A 5,668-nucleotide genomic window follows, 5' to 3' on the forward strand; every position below is an offset into this window, starting at 1 on the left:
TCTACCCCTAGAAGCTAGAACCCTTTGTCAGAGTTCCCTTGATAGAGGAATATCCTTTTAGTTAATACTGAGGGGAGGTAACAGCATTTGTTTGCAGGGGATACACAAGTATGTGTCTCCCACTATCCCTTTTCTAACTTACTATCCTAAGCTATTTTGTTAAAAGATGACTTTTATATATTGCTTATCAGTGAGATAATCAATTGTAAACTCATTCTGCTTTCCTTTCTTTACAGGAGGAACCCCAGATGATATATAGTGCAGTCTTCTGCAATATCAAGAGTAAGTGTTTTTACAGTCACAATGCATGCAAGTTTCATGCCCCCTGCAATATTATTTCCGAATCTATGCAGTATTGGAACCGGCAAAGTTGCAATGTATGTCGGACCTTAATGTCCAAGGGTTTCGAGAATCCAAAGTCGATAGAGCGTAGGGATACAACTCGTAACAAACTACGCAATAGGGTGAGAGGTTTCCAGAAAATCTCTCCGGGACCATACCTACCTAATGATAGGATGCGTAACCTACTATTCCCGAAAACAAGTAAGGAAATAGTGGTGCCCCAGGCACGACTCACACATCCCTGCGGTCAGATAGCCTTTTGGGCGGAGGGCAAGAGGCCCCCACGGGAAGAGGGCGAGAATGTCATGTCGGAATTTTTTCTGTCTGTGCCGGCTCTAGAGCCATTGACATCGACATTTTTACCCCCTACACCTCTATTAGATGGAATGGATCAATTATGGGCCCAAATGAAAGGTCTAATAGAAAACCTTTGCAAACAAGATGAAAATGAGTCATAAAAACGACCCAGAGACCAAGACCTTCCGATAAGCTCCAAAACCAATCCCTGGAGGTTTGCGGTGCTTATGCCGATTTTAAACAGTAAACTCTACATCTTTGGGAAGATGGGTGCTGTTCCTTTGGACAAAATCTAATTTTGGCCAAGCTTTGATGCTTTCCCTAATTGATTCATTCGTCTGAGACATGAACCAACGTCAAGAAAAGATACGGAACTGAAGTAGGTCATGGTTCTCGACCATGATAAGGCACAGGCTATCCTGTCAAGTAGCCTGAGAAAGGCGGGTTACTCGGTGTCGAAAACAGTCACACTAGGTAACAAACACCCTTCCTTTCTTGCTCCTGCTTCAATATAATTTCCCTTTACATGGAAGGCATTTAAATCTCTTGCTAAGGCAGCGGAAGCAGGTAGACCTTGTCCTGCACTGGAGGAGTGCAAGCCTCTGTCCCTAGCCTTTCCCAGGATGGAGAAGGATTGGAACCATTAAACCTTTTCAGTAGTAAGACTAGATGCGGATGTCGCTAGTCGACAGTTTAGTAAGAATCTTCCTAAACTATTGGATTTTTTTTTGCATAACAAACAAGAGACAAAGGAGAGGCTTGCAGCCTCCCTATGCTTACAGAACTACATAGAGTTGTGTTCAACCCACCAAACTACCCCAGACATGCTCATGGTCTTGGCCAAAATGCATATGGCCACTTTAGTAAAAGAGCTTTATGCCTTTATGAAGGCTAGGAGAGCCTGTAGAGAGTTTGTATTCGCTGCCGCAACAGGGAAACACGAAACCAGGAAGCTGATATCTTCCAACATCTGGGGTAGAGACTTCTTTCCAAATGAGGTAGTTAGAAAGGTGATTAAGAAGGCCACCACGGAGAACATAGGACTTCTCCAAAAGTGGGGCATCCTTTTAAAGAGAAAGTCTTCCATGGTTTAGGGTCCCCAACTTAAAAGGAAGACGGAAAAGTCTAGAAATGTTCCTCGGGCTGTTCAACAACATCCTGCAGTTGTAATGACCGCGGTACCACAGGCAAGCGGTCGAATATGTACACCTTCTGATCAACCGAAGCAAAAAAAAAAAAACGCTTCTGGTAGCAGGGAGGTTTCTTCAGGATCGCTGGACCTTCGATCCTTGGGTCCAAGGCCTAATCAAGATGAGACTAGGATGGGATGTAGACATGCTTTCATCATCATTTCCTCAACTCTTCCTACACTCCAAAACCCTCCTGTAAAAGTATACCTTAGAGCTCTAGAGCATACAGGTGGTAAGGAAAGTATAGTCCATGGAATTCCAGGGAAGGCTGTTTGGTGTTCACAAGAAGGACTCAAGAAAACTCTGAGTCATTCTGGACTTGTCACCACTCAACAAGTTCAAATAAAACAGCAAGTTCACAATGTTAATCCTTCTTAACATAAGGACCTTATTTAAAAAATGGGTGCTCGTAGCCTTGTCTGACCTGAAAGATGTCTTTTGGCAGCTTTCAGTCGGTCACTCCTTCCCCTCCTACCTAGGATTCAAGTTACAGAGGATAACAAATGTCCTAGGAAAGATACTTGTCGGAATAAACACAGCCCTAAGCATCTTCACGGGATTGGCGTACACAGTCACGCAAAAACCAAGCTTAGAAATGGTTCAGGCAACAATGTACCTGGACGAAAGGCTGGGGTGGACAGCACCCGAAGTGGCTGGTCCATGAGCATACCAAGAAAGTGATCCGATTCCCGAAACATCGGGGATGCAAATAAGCTTCAAGAAGTCTCGATTCTCTCCAGCTCAAAGGCTTCAATGGTTAAAAAAACATTGAAACCTGTGGTCTCACCACCTCTCCTTTCACTTGGGAATGTAAAAGTAGATCACAGGGTCGGTCAAGAGACTATGGTAATCAGCCAGGATTCCAAAACGCTAACAGGGAGGAGTTCAGAACTCTCTCCAGTTCGCAATAGTGACAGACCTAGTGCTAAGAGCACACCTGAAAGATGCGTTAAGAGTTTGGAGAAGATACGCATCAAACACTCGAAGAGATCTAAAAGGACCGATATCAGTCTTATTTTAATCGCTTCCCTAACAATAGTCAAAGGCAAAATCCTATTGAAGACCGTGCCCTTGCCACTACCCCAACTATTGGAGATCATCAGCATGGATGCCTTGTCGGAAGACCAGAGTATTCACTCCCATCAGGGGAAAGTCCAAGGGATTTGGTCATTTCTATCCAAGGACATGATGGTCTCGTCATGAGTGGAGAAACTCTTTCCATGCAGATCTGACCTCCTCAGGTTGATCTGGGACATCGAAGCGATAATGAGATGTCAGAACCGACAAGTCTAGAGAACATCTCATACAGTCTAGGTGACGTTAACCATCCCTTACTTAAAGGGATGGCACCTATCAGCAGTTCATGTGCAATTGATCTGCGATGTGACAGTGGATGTTTTACTTAGGCACAAGCCGATAGAGTTAAAATGGTCCAGAGACGCAGTCCTATTCTCTCCCAGCTGGGAGCAAATCCCAGAGCTGCAGATCAACCTCTTAGTCACGAGCGTCATAAAAAAACTACCTCGATATGTAGCCACATACGAGGATCCTCTAGTGGAGATAACAGACATCATGTGTCTAGTATAGAAGGGATGGACTCAGGAATTCCTGTTCATCCTATCCCATCTCCTGCCGAAGGTCTTCAACATGCTGAGATCCTTTCAGGGAGGAGTGGCTCTGTGGGCTCCCAAGTAGCCCAAGAGCAATCTGTTCCCTTTAGTGAAGGAACTGAAGCTGAGGCTGGCCCTAGTTCTGAACCCACAACTATTTCAGAAGTTTCAGAAGTTAACAGCCTTCGATTTATCACAGAGAGCCCAAACCCTTCATTTCATGATTTTCTTGCCCTATCGGTTAGGGGAGGATTTGGGATCTCAGAAGGCAATATAGAATTCTTAGAAGAATAAAAGTCTAAGTCAACTAAAAGACAATATGAGTCCTCTTGGAAAAAGTGGGTTGCTTTTGTAAAACCAAAAGGACCAAAAGAAATTTCAATGAACTTCTGTCTGTCCTTCTTTGTCCACCTTCATAATCAAGGTCTGGCAGCCAACATGATAATTATGTGCAAGTCAGCCTTGAGTAGGCCTCTTCTATATGCCTATCAGGTGGATCTGGCGAATGAAATCTTTAATAAGATTCCGAAGGCGTGTGCAAGCCTTAGGCCTGCAACACTGCCAAAGCCCATCTAATGATCTTTGGAAAAGGTCCTACATTATGCCTCATCTGTGAACAATGAAGATTGTTCCCTCAAGGATCTAACCCAAAAAGCTATTTTTATTTTCGCTATAGCCTCCGGGGCTAGAGTTAGTTGAAATGGTGGCCCTATATAGAGATGAGGGCCACCTTCAGTTCAGAGAAGCGGGAGAACTGTATCTCTTTCCTGATCCAACCTTTCTTGCTAAGAACGAGCTACCCACTAAGAGGTGGGGTCCCAGAAGAGTCTGCCTTCTGAAGGAGGATGTCTCTCTATGTCCTGTAGAGTGTCTAAAGGTCTATCTTCGTAGAACTTTAGACTTCAGGGGAGGACAGCTCTTTAAACAAGAAACCTCGGGATCAAACTTCTCCATGAAACAACTGAGGGCGAAGCTCACCTACTTCGCTCATATACTGGATGGAAATCATCCAGGGTGTTCTACAAGCACTATGCTAAGCAGGTCCATGAACTGAAGCACCTTGTGGTGGCGGCAGGTAGTGTATTACAACCTGCCATCTAATTCTGCGATGAACAGTTAATTGATCGGGACTGTCAATTAAAGAGAGGAGATAAGTGTTACTATGGTGACACTTACTCTGTTCAATATCTCATGTGTGGAATTAAACAGATAGCACTAGTGCCGTGTGTACGTAGTACACAGTGCTGATAGAATATAACAGGTACGGAAATTAAGAAGATAAAGTTATCAAAACTTTTCTTCAATCTGAGAGTGGCACTCATCATTTCTTCCCTTTACAAAAAGGAAAATTAATTACTGTATATGTGAAAGGTATAATTCCTTTATCATTCTACATGCATTTTACATGTTATTCATGTAGCCATTCATTAGTAATAAATGTCTATTAGAATGTAATTGCGTCCTAAATCACCCAACAATTGCATGTTTAAAATGCCAGAGTTCTTTGACTTACTATGTAAGTATATTTCTTATCATTGTATGCTTACAAACAATGGATATAATGGGCACTAATACTGTTTCGGCAATATATACAAATCATGAAACTGTTTGTATATTCAATGTATACTTATGTTTTTTCATACAATATATGCTAACCCTGGGCCCCTTTTCTACCGTGTAGGATGACTCTTCCCTGTAGGGGGCAGGAAGCACTATCATTGTTTATGATTAGTGATGATGATGGATAAAGGTAACGTCATTCGTCTCAAATGGTCCAAATGGCAATAGAAATTTTGTCCGAGGTTAAGGCACTGATGAAAATGCAGAGATACCTTAATTCTCTGGTAGGCTTCCATCAGGACGACATGACTTGAGTCCAAAAAACGGACTTAGAGTGAAGCGAAAATTCAGTTTTTAATATGGCCATGTTGTCCTGATGAACCCACCATTCTTTTCTAAAGAAAAGATCTTCAGTATCCCTCCCGAACTACTGTATTTGTAGCACAATGCTTAATTCTTCAAGGAATGTCTGCCATATTGGATATGGCGCTGTTGTGACACTCAATAGTAGTATGGGAACTAGGGTACCTTGATATTGCTCCCTTCCTGATTCTGCCACCTTCCCCCTCGAAGCGTAAATGCTATTCGGGGTACAGATTGATATATGGCGTGTCGAGAATACGTCCCCTGATATTATGCGATATCCTTGAGAAAAATTTAAGGATATTC

This window comes from Palaemon carinicauda, chromosome 7 (assembly GCF_036898095.1).
Source record: "Palaemon carinicauda isolate YSFRI2023 chromosome 7, ASM3689809v2, whole genome shotgun sequence".
In the NCBI taxonomy this organism is placed as follows: domain Eukaryota; kingdom Metazoa; phylum Arthropoda; class Malacostraca; order Decapoda; family Palaemonidae; genus Palaemon; species Palaemon carinicauda.